Raw genomic sequence first — 18,077 nt, forward strand, 5'->3', positions numbered from 1 at the left:
ATATCCCTGGAAACTAGCTGTTGAGAATGATAAATGCCCAACACTTGCAATGTACCACAGTATCCCATCACATGCTCCAGAGAAAATAACCAGATGTGGCTGTGTCGCTATGGTGGCATTAATCCTCATTCGTAAGGATTCTTGAAAGGTGAGAAATGGATCTTTCAGTTCAGGAAAGTTTAATCAGTTCTCTTAACTTCTTTATTTCCCCTGTGATAGACAAGCTGTTGCATATACTACACTTTCAATTAGTAATTATTAAAAATGTCACTCTAGCCTCACCTAGGATGCCCTAAGATATTCTGAAGAATAAGCTGAAGATGCAAGGTCAGCTGAGCAAGTCGTCAGGGAAACATTTATGGATCAAGGACTAAAATTTAAATCTTTCATTAACATTGAAATATGCTTCCAGTATAGCATATAAACATGTGCATAGAAGTACTAATTATTAGGTTAGACAGAGCCCAGATGGGGTAAATTCTGCCTGATAAGTATGAGGAGCTTAGCTCTACCCCAGCAAAGATAGGTGGCGGTGTGTTGCTTCTAGCCCCAGCAATATAGAGACTGAGCTGGCTGAAACCTTGGGATGCACTAGGCAGCTAGCTTAGCCTACTTGTGTGAGTCCCTGCTTCAAAGAACCAAGTCCCACTTCAAAATAACCTATTACACCATGAATTTGCCAATGGCTTAATTAACTGGTAAATTTTACACCCTCATAATCCAATTACCTTTCACTTACGTCCTCAGTTTATGACAAAGTCTTCAAATAAGGTCCTTATTGATGCACACTTTATATACAAACTGTGACAACCTATTTAAGAATTTACTACTCAGTGTTGAAATAAATGAGGGATCCACCTATTAAAAGATACAGGTGACTTTTAATTGTTAAACAGGCCACTTTAAAATGGCTATGTATTCAGCAGAGGACTGCTAGGTCTTGGGTTCAGTCAGAGAAGATTTACCTAACCCTCAGAGACTGGGACCCCAGGGAGTTTAGTGGTTGGATGAGGTGGGGGTGGGGAGTTGGGGAGAGGTATTGGATGGGGAAAAGTCAGAGGGTAAACCGGGAGGGGAATAAAATCTGGAGTGTAAAAACAAAAGATTAAATAAAAAATTTTAAAAAGATTATGTATTGAATCATCTTAATTGTGTGACATTGTGTAAAAGAACTGTAGAAAATGGAGTCCCACTGGGCTATTTAAAACAATGACTTCATGAAATTCTTAGGCAAATGAATGGAACTAGAAAATATCATCCTGAGTGAGGTAATCCAATCACAAAAGAACGCACATGGTATGTACTCACTGATAAGTGGATATTATTAACCAAAAAGCTCAGAATAACCAAGAAACAATTCACAGACCATATGAAGCTCAAGAAGAAGGAAGACCAAAATGTGGATGCTTTAGTCTTACTTAGAAGGGGGAACAAAATACTCACTGGAGGAAATACAGGGTCAAAGAGTGGAGCAGAGACTGAAGGAAAGTCCATCCAGACTGCCCTACCTGGGGACCCATCCCATATGCAGCCACCAAGTCCAGTCACTGTTGCTGATGCCAAGAAATGCATGCTGACAGAAGCCTGATATAGATGTCTCCTGAGAGGCTCTGCCAGAGCCTTACTGATACAGACAAGGATGCTGAGCACGCGGACCCCAATGGAGGAGTTAGAGAAAGGACTGAAGAAGCTGAAGGGGTTTGCAACCCCATAGGAAGAACAACAATATCAACCAACCAGACCCCCCAGAGCTCCCAAGGACTAAACCACCAACCATAGGGTACACATGGAAGGACCCATGGTTCTAGCAGCATATGTAGAAGAGGATAGCATTGTCTGTCATCAATAGGAGAAGCCCTTAGTTCTCTGAAGGCTCGTTTCCCCAGTGTAGGGGAATGCCAGGGTGTTGAGGTGAGAGTGGGTGGGTGCGAAGGAGGGATAGCATCATCATAGAATCAGGGGAGGAGGGGTGGAAGAGGGAACTGGGAAAGGGATAACATTTGAAATGCAAATACATAAAATATCCAATAAAAAAACCAAATCAATATTCTAGAGTTTCTAGAGGTTTGGATGAAGAAAGACAGGTGAATGGTTGAGTCATGTATTTTTAAACTTACTTTGGTGTGTGTGTGTGTGTGTGTGTGTGTGTGTGTGTGTGTGTGTGTGTGTAGAGAAACAGACTCTTCTTGGAAATTTTATTATTTTCTTGCATTCTTGTAGATTCGATCCAGAGCATTGCACATGTTGGGCAAGTGCCCTGCCACTACCACTGAGTTTCATTTTCAGACTATTATACTTTCATGATGTGTATATGACTTTAAGATGTGTGAAGTAGACAAAGTTTACAGCATGAGGTAGACCTTACTACTTCAAAACATCAAACAATGACTCCTACAAACAGTGGATAGCACATGGAATCAGAACAACAAATGATCTTTCAGTCATAAATGCATGAAATAACATCATTTAAAGGGATTAGAGAGGACATGATGAACTAAATACAAAAGTGAACTGAATACATAAGAATAAACATAAAACAAAACACACATAAGTATTGATTTTTAGTTGAAATCAGTCTTCTTCCTTATAGGTACTTTTGTTGTGAGCCTAAAAATATAAATTACAAAGCTGTCTAAAAATCAGAAATTGAATATTATCATATTACTACAAGTAGGGAATTTTGTGCCCAGAAACTTGTTTCATGTATATAACCATTGTAAATCTTGCATAAAATTATTTTCAGACTTTGTTGGTAAGGTAAATATGTCATATAATTGATTTGTGTATTAAATTTTGAGACTTAGATATATATGTGTGTGTATGTATATATTTAATTTTTCTCAAAATGTAGATGTTTGTCAATTATAAGAAAAATATCACAGTGATACATGGAAAGCACTAGAGAGGTTGTTTATGGGGCTCTGAAATCTCTGTACAATCTTCATTTTCTCTGACTCGTAAGCTACCCTACCAGTTAAAGTTCATTATAAAAATGTAGCTCAATGAATCAAGTCTTAGAATAAACATGACAAATGATAAACTGATAATTATTGAGTCGCAAATGGGCATATAACCTTAATATTTTTCATAATAGCAACACATTTTATTTCATAGACAATATACACATTTTATGTGACTATACTGTCTTTCTACATATGTACATGTCACACATGAGCATGTTGGATAATGACTAAATCAGTATAATCAGGATCTGCATCAGTTACCTTCCTTACTTTACAGGGTACTCAGGGTTTTTTGTTGTTTTTTGTTTTGTTTTGCTTTCACTATTCCCACTCACCCCCATTCTGCCCACTGACAGTACCTCATCCCATTCCTCCTCCCCTGTCTCCAAGAGGATGTCCCCACCACCCCTCCACCCACCACATGCACCCTGCCAGGCCTCCCCATTCCCTGGGGCCTCATGTCTCTCAAGGGTTAGGTGGGTCTTCTCTCACTGAGACCAGACCGGGTATTCCTCTGATCTGTATGTGCTGATGACCTACAGTACTTTTTTAACTGTAGTACACTAAGGTCAAATAATCTCTCACTGGAGTTTTATTTTGCATTTTTGCATGATTAGTGATTTTTGCCCTTTGCGTACATTCTTTTGAGACATGTCTATTCATATATTGTGAGGTAGCATCCATTCGTGCCTCTGTACTCTTACACAATGCTCTATCCTCTTCTTACTCTTCTCATTCTCTGACAAGGCTTGTCCTATTTTCTCATCTTCTGAGATCAGAACTAGATTCAGCTAAGATTATGTGGCTTTAGTATTCCTTTGCCTGGTTTGTTTCACTTAATGTAATTCCTGCCGGAATCAACAGAATTTTATTCTTTCTATTGCTGAATAGTATTTATATGTGTATGTATGTATCACATTTTTAACACTTATTTATTTTTATTTTATATGTATGTTTATATGAGTGTTTAGCCCACAGGTATGTCCATGCACTACATGTATAGCTGACGTCTGAGTAGGTCAGAAGAGGCACTGGATATCGTGGAACTGAAGTTACAGATGGTTGTGGACCAACATATAGGTACCGGGAATTGAACCCAGGTTCTCTGCAAGAGCAAGTGCTCTTAAGTGCTGAGCCCTCTCCCCAACTCTGCATCACATTTTCTTTATGCAGTATTCTCTTGATGTACTTTCAAAAATACATAAGTATAGATATCTCCTGAGCACACTGATTTCACTTTCTTTGGATACGTACCCAGTACTGAGATTACTGGGTCATATAGGAGTTTTATTTTTAGTTTATTGAGGAATCACAATTGTTTCCTCATAACAATTCCTCGAACTCATCGCTGTGAATTTTTATCTTTGTTTTAAGAGTACTCTGTCTGGAATTGGGTGAGATGACATTGTTTTGTAACCTTTAGGTATATTTTAGTCATGGTGGGTGTTGTCAAGCCTGTTTTACACACATAGGTTGCAACTCATAGATTTTTTAAAGCATATTAACTTCTTTTGGATTCAATAACAAGTTCTTTAAAAGTAGATTGATGATTAAATAAAGTAGTAGGCTAAAAACTATATGCAATATTTACTATATTATACTTAAAATAGATTCTATTATTTTTGAAATGTAAGCTCAAGAAGTTCATGGAACTTTGGATACTTCCATGAATCCTGGAATTAGAGTGACAGTAAATCCTTTGTATATAGTAAGATATTTTGAAGGCAGAAAGAAGTACTACTATATAGTTATAGTTAGATAAAATGAGTCATCTCAAAGCATTAGTTGCATTCTTGTGGCCAAATACATTAACAAACCAACTTAAAGGAGGAAGAGATACTTGGGGCAATGTAGTTCAAATGCTTAGTCTGTCCTGGTAGGGAAGATGTGGTTGCAAAAATGTAAAGTAACTGGTCCCATAGCACTTACAGACAGATTGGGGCATGAAGTGCAGTCAGTTCTTCCAGTAAGCCTCCACCTCCTAAAGGTTTCACAAATTAGAAAGTGCCACCAGCCTAGGAACTGAGAGTTCAAAACCTCAAGTCTGTGCTGAAAAGTCTACATTCAAACCATCATACCAAAGTCATCCTATTTTCAATGTATTTTGTATGTGTGTGCGTGTGTCCGTGCGTGCATGTGTGTGTGTGTGTGTGTGTGTGTGTGTGTGTGTGTGTGTGTGTACACGTGTATGTTTATGTGTAGGACACACAGCCTGTGGTCTGTGTACATATACTGAGGCCAAAGAAGGTTGTTTGGTGATCTGCTCTGTAATTCCTTCACTAATTTTTTGAGACTGAACCTCACTTTCTCACTGAACCCACTGCCAATAAAAGTAGCCAATCCTCCTGCATCTAGCATAGTGTCATGGTCACAGATGTGTGTGTGTGTGTGTGTGTGTGTGTATGTAAGAGAGAGAGAGAGAGAGAGAGAGAGAGAGAGAGAGAGAGAGAGAGAGAGAGAGAACATGTTGTTTTATGCTGGCAATACTGCTATGGTTCAAACTCAGGTCATCATGCTTGCATAATAAGTGGTCTTACTCATTAAGCAATATTTCCAGTCCCCTAAATGCTTTTTTAAAAATATTAGCAGATCATTTGTCAGTATAATTTCTTTCTTTCACCTCTATCTAGAAATGTATCAAAGATGTTTTTAGATGATAATCATAAATTTTCAAGTTATGATTTAAGGTCTGATTTTTGTGCAATTAAAGGGAAGGTAAACTCTTCTTAGCTATAGTCTCTTCATGTGTAGGAAAAATACTTCTCAAAAAATTTGCCATTATGGCATTTGAAACCTCCTTCCTTCACCGGACTAATTTATCCATGGAGCTAACACAGGAGTGTCTTTCTTATAAAATTGACTTCTGTTTATATTTTCTTTGTCTTAAGTCTGATGCCCATGTTATGGTGAAGCAAGAAAGCCCATAGCAATTGTGGGTTATAGTCATAGCAATAATGCAAAACTGTGAATTTTTCAGCCTCTAGAACTGTGAGAAATAAGGTATTTTCTTAATAATTATTAATTTCAGATACTTTGTCATAGTAACAAAAGCCAATGAAGAGTCATTCATGGGAATGGAAAGTCACACGCAAATTTCAAGAGTTAGAACTTACCCTGATATATATCTCATTAATTTCTTAAAAAAATACTTCAGGGGTTGGGGATTTAGCTCAGTGGTAGAGCGCTTGCCGAGCAAGAGCAAGGCCCTGGGTTCGGTCCTCAGCTCCAGAAAAAAAAATGGCTTCAGGGTCTTAGTTGTTCTACATGACTTTCATCTGCCTTAGATATGCACTGGAACTGTTGGCTTTACTCAATGGACAATAGTGTATTGTGATCTCATGACTTTAGCTGTGTTCTATTATTGATAAAGCCATCAGAGGAAATGAGCATCCCAGGATGAGAAGATTAAAGAAGAGAGAAAATAAGAAGAGAAGTGGCTGAAACTAAAGAAAAAGATCTTGACATCACTACTGGAACACAGCCTATAGTGTAGCTTCACAAATTCATATTATAATCTATTGCACCCTCAAAATTTATTTCTCTGCTCCTTTCTCCTTCATAAATAATCCACAGACAGTCAAATAATAAAATGAAAACATCCCAATTAGGACTTCTTGCAGGAATATGTGCAGAACTATTTTCTTTCACATTTCCTGTGGCTTTGATTTATCCATATCAAAATGTGAGACCTAATGGAAGATAACAATTTACAAATGCCTTTTTAGATTATAATATACTTATTTATTGTTTCCATTTCCATTCTCTAAACCCTCCAGATGCCTACTCTCTTTCAAATTCATAGTCATTTTTCTTTAACTGTTACTAAATACAGAAATACAGCCTTGTCAGTCCTTATGTTATCTGCATGTATGTATTCAGGATTGTCTTTTTGGTATTGAATCATCAATTCATGTGTTTTTTTCCTGAGGAAGACCATTTCTCCCACTATTAGCATTTCTTAGTTGTCTGCAGATTTTGAGCAACGTTGAAGCCTCCTGGACCTTTCCCATCCACATTAGCTTGTCTATTCTTGTCATTCAGGCCATGCTGGTGATACCTCATTAATGTAAACAAACGGTGATATTTCTAGGAGGGACACAATATCACAGTAGACTTTCTGTTCCTCTGACTCTTACAATTTTTCTGCCTCTGCTGAACCTTGGTTGAAGGAGTTGTATTGTAAAAGCATTAGTTGAGAGTAGGCTCCACATCTGTGCATTTTGATTGGTTTATGATTTTCTGCAATGGTCTTCATCTATTGCAAAGAGAAATTTCTGTGATGAGGAGTAAGGATCACACTTACATGTGTGTATATGGACAATGTTCATAGATTGTTGTTAGGAATTAGCTGGTTTAGTTAAGTGTCATAGGTTCTCCTTTTTCACTAGTCCTAGGTGGCTTGGTAGGTTTTCAGTATCAGACATGATTTCTCTCTTGTTGACTGGGTCTTAAGTCCAACTAGAGAGCTGTTTATTACCGTCCAGTTATGTATTCCATTTTTGTGCTCTTACGTTATTGTGCCATGTTAGTAATTACTGTGGTGCATAGACACCATGGCTGAGTGGGACTGTAGATTGCCTCCCTCCTTTGGCAGTTTGCATGATACCTTCTGCCACCATGAGAGTTAGTCCTTAGTCAGAAGGTGTTTATTTTTTTTTTCCAGAGCTGAAGACCGAACCCAGGGCCTTGCGCTTGCTTGGCAAGCGCTCTACCACTGAGCTAAATCCCCAACCTTCAGAAGGTGTTTAAGTCAGGCCTTTGGGTCTTCTGTCTGAAATACATGGTGTCTTCAATAATAAGAAATTACATTCTACTTCTGAGGCTCAATCAAGTGCAGTAGCAGTAGTCTATAATGTTTGGGAAATCTACTGGATGCCTCTGACTGATAGCTCAAAAAGAGAGCTTCTCATGCTTAGTGTTGGGGTTTTGTTCGATGGACTTTGGCTCTTGGGGACAGAACTGTCAGCCCATATTGAAAATTTTTTATTTAAACTATATTTATATTAATGAACTGATTTACATATTTTGTAGATATCTTTAGATATATAGTTAAAAATATAATTCCTTATGACATTTTCAGATAGCCTTACTACTTTGTTGACTTCCTCTCTTCTTCTTACTTACCCCATCTTCTTTCTTCAATAGTTAGAACACCCTAATTTTTCCAATTCCACCTTCATCACTTGTATCCTGCTATCTCCCTCTTGATTGCTACCCTCCTTCAATTTCCTATTTTTTGTACTTACTTCAGGTTATAAATAAGCATCTGCTTGAATGAAAGGTAATATACGATATTCACCTTTCTGTGTCTGTGTTACCTCTCTCAGTATGATCTTCTCTAGTTTTAACCATGTACTTGGAGAACTCATAACTTCATTTTCTTTCACAGCTGAATGGTAATATGCCGTAGTATATATGTACCACATTTTTATTATCTTTTGTCAGTTGGAGGATATTTACATTGTTTCCACTGCCTAACTATTGTGAATAGAGAAGCAAGGAACAGATATGAACAAGTATATGTGGAGTAGGATATTGAGTTCCTTGTGTATATGTCAAAGAATGTTGTGTCTTATTCTTTTCCTTAATTGCCAGAATGGCTGTACCAGTTTTCACCAATCGTGAGTTAACATTACTTTTCCCCCATATCCTTTCTACAAAATTTCTGATATATATATATATATATATATACATATATATATATCTGTGATTAAATGAAATTTCAATGTTGTTTTGATTTGCATATTGCTAGAGATGATGAACATTTTTTGAAATATTTCTCAGCCATTTCCCTATTTTTTTTGCCTTTTCTTTTCCTTTGAGGACACACTGTTCAGATCCCAGGCTTGTGTTCTGAATGAGTCACTTGTTTTTGCTCATCTGTTTTTTGTTCCCTCTCCCTTTCCCTTTCCTTCTCCCCCTCCCTCCCCCCTCCCTCCCCCCCTCCGTTCTCTGTATGTTCTGAATGTTAACCTGGTGAGATGTGTAGCTGGCAAAGTTTCCCTCCCATTCGTGGACAACATCTTCATCTGGTCGATTGTTTATTTAGCCGCGCTGAGGCTTGTTACTTTTATGAAGTACTACTTGTCAGTTGACAACCACATCTTTTTATTATTGCACCCTCACAGACATTAATTGAATACTGGAACTTAGGACTCATTACTTTTAATTATTTGAGACAATTGTTGAGAAATACAAGAGTTACTAAGGTTGTCAATCTCCTTCTATTTGCCTGACTCAAGGACTCTTCATCATTATGGTTTCTTGCTTCACTGTGGCACTCAAAATCATTCAACATTCTTCCCAGTTGGTAGCATGGTGTTCTATCATATTTTTCTTCACCAGTGTGATAGTTTAAATATGCTTGTCCCCGGGAGTGGCACTATTGGGAGGTATGGCCTTGTTGGAGGAAGTGTCACTGTGGGTGTGAGCTTTAAGACTCACCTCTTAACAGATTTCAGATGAAGATGTAGAATTCTAAGCTTCTCCTGCACCATATGCTGCCATGCCCCTTCTTTGATTATAATGGACTGAACCTCTGCACCTATAAGCCAGCTTCAGTTAAATGCTGTCTTTATAAGAGTTGTTTTGTTCATGGTGTGTGTTCAGAGTAGTAAAACCCTAACTACAACAACCATTTTATGCCAAATGCCCATTGAGTGAATTTTTTTTTTACTCAAAGTATATGAAATGGCTGTTTGTTTATTTCCTGTTTGAAGTAAAAACATTTAAGAATACAGTTTCATAGTATAGAAGGACTCCATTTGCCCAGGAATTAAGGGCATTACTGGACAGCCATGGCCTTATAAAAGTACAAGTCTTCTGTAGATGTAAGAAAACAATCAGTTGAATGAAAAAGAAACACAGTTGTGCATCTGGCAGAGGGTTAATATCCAGAATATGCAAAACACTCAAAGAAGAGTCAAGGAAACAAGCTCCCAATTAAATTAAAAATAAAATGGGCTAGGGATCCATTTGGAGTTCTCAATATAGGAAATAAAATGGCTAAAAATATTTCAATAAGTGTTCATTGCCCTTATAAGTTATGGAAAAGCAACTAAAAATGAGATTTCATCTCATCCTAGTCAGAAAAGCTAAGAACAGCAAAAGTTATTAAAGTTGTGGAAAGAGAGAAACCCCCATTAACTGTTGACTGGGACACAAAATGGTTCAGCCACTCTGGAAATCTGTATGAAGACTCCTCATGAAGCTAATAATAAATCTGCCATATGACCCAGCTGTAATACTCCTTGATATATTTCCAAAAGACTCAACATGTCATCCTACTTTGCAGAAACTTTCTCAACAATGTTCTTATTTGTGATAGCCAGAAAACTGAAATAACCTATAAATCCTTCAACAAACAAATGCATTATGAAATATAGTATATACACACAATAGAATATGATCCAGCTGTAAAGAAAAACAAAATTAACAGGTAAATGGATAAAATAAGAAAAGATTCTGTAGAATGAATAGAAAGACACATGCTTCATTTTCTCTCCTATAAACAGTTCCTAGTTCAAATTGTCAGATATGGAGTAACTTTAGAAACTCAAATATAGAGATGATAGGCAAGGAGAGTGGTGTCGAGAGGGTAACCTGGGGATATAGGTTTATACGATGGGAGAGAGAAAAATTAGTTGAGGGGTCTCAAGTGTCAGTGGGACAGAAGCAGATATAGAAGAAAAAAGGTTTGGTAAAATCTCAAGGAATCATATTACTTATATTTACCTAAAATATATAATGTATATAAGTATATGTGTATATATCTATCATATCTGTCTACCCATCACCTATTTTTATCATCTATCTATCTATCTATCTATCTATCTATCTATCTATCTATCTACCTATCTCCTCTGTCATTATCTATCTACCTATCATCTATCTACCTATCATCTAGCTATTATCTATCTATCTATCTATCTATCTATCTATCTATCTATCTATCTATCTATCATCTACCTATCTGTTTAGCTATCTATTGATTTATCTATCTATCTATGATTAAATCTATTTATCTATCATCTATCTAGATATCTTAAAGGAAGTTATGCTACTTGGGTTGTCAATGCTCCTAGAAGAACCATGGTATAACAATAACTCCAGTTCGGGCATGAGAAACTTCATTTCCAATAGTTGGAAAGTTTAAATGACTCTCCAAACAGTCTAAACTATTAGCCCTTGATTGCTCTTCATGGATTAAGGGTAGGCCCCTATTGTTGAAGACTCCATATGTTTAGAGCATAGGACTTGGATAATTAGAGCTGAATCTGACCAGAAAGCATCCTTTTTGTGGTCTAGCTTGCATAGTACCGGAGAATACTTTGCATGTTGCCTAGGGAAGGAACAATGAGTCCTATCTAGCTGCAGCACCCTTGAAGGATATCAATGACCATAATGGAAGGATATCCACCAAGGTGCAATAAGTGAAACTCACATATTGGAGGTGAAAAAAAAATCCCTGGTCCCAGAAGGTTGGCCAGATGTTTGAGGCTAATGAGATTATAGACTTTATAAAAGACTATATTATTGTTATGTTGTTGGACCACCAGCATAATTCCTTACTATTGTAAATCTTATCTTTATACCCACGAATAAGTTTACTATTATGTATCATCCAAGAAACTTCTCTTTACAACAAACGGAAACCATTACAGAAAATAATAGATACAATGAAGACATCAATCGATCATGGGGATCCTAGTCTCAGTGGGACATTGACATCACAGCTACTGTATTCATGGCTTAGGGGACATCACAGAAGGAGGAATGAAAAGCTTTGAAGAGTCCAATACCAGGATGTCTTCTATGAAACAGTCTTTTTGAAGAAATGCCTACATAAATAAGATTAGAACATCATTACCAATTGATGTGCTAAATTAGAAGGGCATAAATTTAAGAGAGTCCTGTGTCTAGACAAAGAACTATAGATAAGTTATGGCTGCTGAGAGGAGAATTAGCTTCTCTGAGATGAGCTCTCTTATTGGTTGTTCAGTGCAGAGTGGTCAGGCCTGAAACCATATCAAAAGTTAACCAAGCATATTATACTGATATATCTGTACATGCATATACACATGTATGCTTACTGTAGGATTAGTGTGGGGTCCCACATCTACTCCACCACAGGCGGCTAGAGGAGGCAGGATGCAGGGAAGTTGACTGGGCTTACTCCCCATGGAGTGGGGGCCCAAGGGCTAGATCTAGCCTGGGGCCAAGGGAGAAGTGGGGATGGGGGTCCTCCTGGTCCCACTAGGGAGAGTCTTTGGCTGGACTGCTGTGTGCTTGCGCTTGGTGGCCGGCACTGCCAGGAGCACAGGGTGTCTGTCTTCGGGAGATTTAACAAGGCTCTATAGGCAAAGGCATTCTCTGTGGCTCATGGGTAAAAAGAGGTAGTCTATAGTTTCAGATGTTTATTGTCATGACAGAAAAAGTGGATGAATAAAACTGTACCCCACTTCTCAGGGAGGAGTGTCTGGGAAGGGAAATTCATTGGCTAATCCTCCCGGCCTTAAGTACCTCATTATAATGGAGATCTGTCTTGAAACTATGTGACCTGTGAAGGGGCTTTGGGCCTTTCTCTAATGGTCACAAATCTATGTGACTGGAGAGTCAGGCGAAACTCCTACCATCCCTTTCAGGGTCACAGAGTCTCAAGCCTCCTCAACTAGGAGCCAGGGTGTCTTTCACTGCCCCACAGTTTACCAGTAAAAAGGCTATTAACTTGAGTGTGAGTATAGAGCATTGGAAGGGTTTCGAAGATGGGACCTGGGAAGGAATGAAGGGGAGAAGGGAAGGAATAGTGATATAATCTTGTTCTAATTAAAGGTACACTTAAAAAGCACATAGGTTTCGTTGCTTGTTTGTTTTTGTGGATTTTTAATTATTTTACTTATTTACATTTCAGCCATTTCCTCCCACCCCCGCCCCAGTTCCTCATACCAATTCCCCTCTCCTTGCTCCTTAGAGGGTGCTCTCCACCCCCATATCCACATTCCCTGGGAACTCAAGTCTCCTGAAGATTAGGTGTATCTTCTCCCACAGAGGCCGAACCAGGCAGTCCTCTGCTGGGGGCCTTGGACCAGCTGTCTGGTTGGTGCCTGTCTCTGGGAGCTCCCAGGAGTCTGGGTTACTTGAGACTGCTGGTCTTTTTATGGGGTCACCCTCCTCCTCAGCTTCTCCACTCCCTCCCCGATTGCTCCATAGGGGTATCTACTTCAGTCCAATGGTTGAGTGTAAGTATCTACATCTGTCTCAGTCAGCTGCTGGTAGGGCCTCTCACAGGACACCAATGCTAGGCTCCTGTCTGTAAACACATATGACATCAGTAATAGTGTCAGGCGTTGGTGTTCCCCTACCTTCCCCCACCCCTCCCTTCATGAGATGGATCCCGAGGCCAGCCTTTTCTTCAGTCTCTTCTCCATTTTTATCTCCTTTAGACAGGAACAATTCTGGGTAAGTAATTTTGGCTCTGGGGTGGTAACTCTGTCCCTCTACTTGGGGGCTTGTCTATTTACTGGAGGTGGACTCTTCCAGTTCTCTCTCCTTACTGTTGGGCATTTTGGCTAAGACCACCCCCATTGAGTCCTGAGAGTCTCTCACCTCCCATGTTTTTGGTACTTTCTAAGGTATCAAACTTTTGGTACTTTCCCTTTGCCTTCCACCCAAGAAGCTGCATATTAATATTAATTCTCTTGGTCCTCTGGGTTTCTCTCCTGTCTCCCTTCCCGACATTTGATCTTGTACTCCATTTTTTCTTCCTCTCTCCTCTACTTCCCCAGGTCCCTCCTCTCTCTGTCTCTTGTGATTATTTTGTTTTCCTTTCTAAGTGGGATTGAAGCATCATCACTTGGGTCTTCCTGTAAAAGCACATAGCTTTAAGTGACCTAGATTTAGCCTTTGGCTCCAGGCCACTCTACCCAATGACTGTTGTATATGTTATTTGGATACGGTACAGGAGTCTTTGAATCAACAAACCTCCAATGAAGCTCTTACCACAGCAGTGGGAACCATCACTTAATTTATCGTCCCTGAGTCTTGTCGATCCTCTCAAATAAAGTCTCGGATCTTCCCATTTTACGCCTTTATACTTTCTCCCTGTCCTTACACTCTTGGTCTCACACTTTTGCCAGGAAGCATTTGAGTTTGGAGCCCAAGTGTTTCTCTTGTATCAGTTTTCAAGATAGCCTGGGCTGCGAGCCTGATCCTCAGGTAAGAAGTTACATTTTAATTTTTTTTTTGGTTCTTTTTTTTCCCCCGGAGCTGGGGACCGAACCCAGGGCCTTGCGCTTCCTAGGTAAGCGCTCTACCACTGAGCTAAATCCCCAGCCCCAAGAAGTTACATTTTAACTAGGAGCCTCACCACGAATATATTGTAGAATGGACCAAGCTGATTTTTATTTCCTTGGGTATTTTCTCATTTGTCCTGAATTAATTATCTGTATCAATGTTAGCATAATGATTTTTTCCAGTTAAAATATGAACATTTTATTTTTCTTTTCAACTGTTGGGATTTTCCATAGTTTCAAAGAATACATTCTAGCATAAAGATCAGTGCCTGCAATTGTTTATTGAGCTTTCTGTCAGTATTGATCCCTTGCCAGTAAGCTTTTGCTTTTTCTCAGCCTGAGTCCTGAAATTCTCCTCTGTCTCTCTGTTGTCTTTGCCTCTTTGTCCCTGTCTCCCTCTGTCTCTGTCTCTCTTCCTCTCTATCATCTTGTCCTCTGTGGTTCTATCATTTCTTTCTTTGTCTTGCTGTTTCTGTCTCTCCATCATTTCTGTCTTTGTCTCTGTTTTTCTCTACCTCTTTGTCTCTGCCTCTCTGTCTCTCTGTCTTCCTGCCTCTGTCTGTCTTTCTTTCTGTGTTTCTCTGTTTCTGCATCTCTCTATATGTCTGTCTCTAGTAAAGTATCTCTTAATGATTTTCTTTAAATGATCATGTTGTACATATTTCTTGGTATTTCTAGCCTAAAGACAATGAAGGCTCTTACATATTTTTTCTGAAACTCTCTTAAGAATACATTTAACTGATGGAAAGTATTTTTGAGTTTCATATTTGATTCTGAGAAGATTAAAATCATAAACTCTGCCCTCATCTGAAAATGTCTCATATGCAAGGTTAAAAAAAGTTAGAACATGATGAGCATGTCATTAATGTTAGCTCAGTAAAAGCAAATGTATTATTATCAATCCGTAAAGAACGATAACTTATAATTCTCTAGTACAGAAATCTGTTCAGTGTATATGAACATCATTTTAATTTCAGTGTTGTTTAGTTAGCTTCTGCAAAAACAAAAAACAAAAAAACAAACAAACAAAACAAAAAACCTTTCTAGCCATAAGAACTGATTCCTCTATGACTTTATAGGCAGTGGCAGCTGTTACATGCTTTCGGCTTTGAAAGAAGTCATTTCTATATTTGGATTTGTTAGGAGACATTAAAGTCTGTTCCTTTGGACAAAATGAGCTGCTCACTACCCATCACTCTAGGGTCTCCCCTGGGTGCTCCCCTTCCATCAGCCTGGTCAGGCCAACATCTGTTGCTTTGTCTCTCAAGACTTCTCTGGGAACTGTGTTAAATTAGATTAAAATATTCTAATCATTTTTCTGTATCTGAACTGCTTCCACTATAATGAATTAATTTTGAAGCGAATCCACGAAACTGTACTATCTTGACCTGAATTTCTTGCTAATTATTATATATCTTAATTACCTGCATTGAAGTTTGTGTTTGCAAGAGAGAAAATGGCATGAGGTTTTGGGGTGGGAGGGAATCTAAACTCAGGGAGGCCTTTTGCTGTTCTGTTTCTTGCTCTATCTGAGACCTTTGGGATCATTAAATCCTAGCTGCCTTTGGTTGCTTTCACTTCCACATCAGGGATATAAGCCTGGTATGGGTTGAATTCCATTTTTCTGATACTCAGATTTTGAAGTCCTAATCCTGAGTACTTTAGAACATCCCCTTATTGGGAGATAAGGCTGTGGCGACCTGCAAAACTCTCAATTAACATAGATGGAGAAACCAAGATATTCCATGACAAAACCAAATTTACACAATATCTTTCTACAAATCCAGCACTACAAAGGATAATAAATGGTAAAGCCCAACATAAGGAAGCAAGCTATACCCTAGAAGAAGCAAGAAACTAATCGTCTTGGCAACAAAACAAAGAGAATGAAAGCACACAAACATAACCTCACATCCAAATATGAATATAACGGGAAGCAATAATCACTATTCCTTAATATCTCTCAACATCAATGGCCTCAACTCCCCAATAAAAAGACATAGATTAACAAACTGGATACGCAACGAGGACCCTGCATTCTGCTGCCTACAGGAAACACACCTCAGAGACAAAGACAGACATTACCTCAGAGTGAAAGGCTGGAAAACAATTTTCCAAGCAAATAGTCAGAAGAAGCAAGCTGGAGTAGCCATTCTAATATCAAATAAAATCAATTTTCAACTAAAAGTCATCAAAAAAGATAAGGAAGGACACTTCATATTCATCAAAGGAAAAATCCACCAAGATGAACTCTCAATCCTAAGTATCTATGCCCCAAATACAAGGGCACCTACATACGTAAAAGAAACCTTACTAAAGCTCAAAACACACATTGCACCTCACACAATAATAGTGGGAGATTTCAACACCCCACTCTCATCAATGGACAGATCATGGAAACAGAAATTAAACAGAGATGTAGACAGACTAAGAGAAGTCATGAGCCAAATGGACTTAACGGATATTTATAGAACATTCTATCCTAAAGCAAAAGGATATACCTTCTTCTCAGCTCCTCATGGTACTTTCTCCAAAATTGACCATATAATTGGTCAAAAAACGGGCCTCGACAGGTACAGAAAGATAGAAACAATCCCATGCGTGCTATCGGACCACCACGGCCTAAAACTGGTCTTCAATAACAATAAGGGAAGAATGCCCACATATACGTGGAAATTGAACAATGCTCTACTCAATGATAACCTGGTTAAGGAAGAAATAAAGAAAGAAATTAAAAACTTTTTAGAATTTAATGAAAATGAAGGTACAACATACCCAAACTTATCGGACACAATGAAAGCTGTGCTAAGAGGAAAACTCATAGCGCTGAGTGCCTGCAGAAAGAAAGAGGAAAGAGCATATGTCAGCAGCTTGACAGCACACCTAAAAGCTCTAGAACAAAAAGAAGCAAATACACCCAGGAGGAGTAGAAGGCAGGAAATAATCAAACTCAGAGCTGAAATCAACCAAGTAGAAACAAAAAGGACCATAGAAAGAATCAACAGAACCAAAAGTTGGTTCTTTGAGAAAATCAACAAGATAGATAAACTCTTAGCCAGACTAACGAGAGGACACAGAGAGTGCGTCCAAATTAACAAAATCAGAAATGAAAAGGGAGACATAACTACAGAATCAGAGGAAAATCAAAAAATCAGCAGATCCTACTAGAAAAGCCTATATTAAACAAAACTTGAAAATCTGCAGGAAATGGACAATTTCCTAGACAGATACCAGGTACCGAAGTTAAATCAGGAACAGATAAACCAGTTAAACAACCCCATAACTCCTAAGGAAATAGAAGCAGTCATTAAAGGTCTCCCAACCAAAAAGAGCCCAGGTCCAGACGGGTTTAGTGCAGAATTCTATCAAACCTTCATAGAAGACCTCATACCAATATTATCCAAACTATTTCACAAAATTGAAACAGATGGATCACTACCGAATTCCTTCTACGAAGCCACAATTACTCTTATACCTAAACCACACAAAGACCCAAGAAAGAAAGAGAACTTCAGACCAATTTCCCTTATGAATATCGACGCAAAAATACTCAACAAAATTCTGGCAAAACGAATCCAAAAGCACATCAAAACAATCATCCACCATGACCAAGTAGGCTTCATCCCAGGCATGCAGGGATGGTTTAATATACGGAAAACCATCAACGTGATCCATTATATAAACAAACTGAAAGAACAAAACCACATGATCATTTCATTAGATGCTGAGAAAGCATTTGACAAAATTCAACACCCCTTCATGATAAAAGTCCTGGAAAGAATAGGAATTCAAGGCCTATAACTGAACATAGTAAAAGCCATAT

This window comes from Rattus norvegicus, chromosome 1 (genome assembly GCF_036323735.1).
Source record: "Rattus norvegicus strain BN/NHsdMcwi chromosome 1, GRCr8, whole genome shotgun sequence".
Lineage (NCBI taxonomy): Eukaryota > Metazoa > Chordata > Mammalia > Rodentia > Muridae > Rattus > Rattus norvegicus.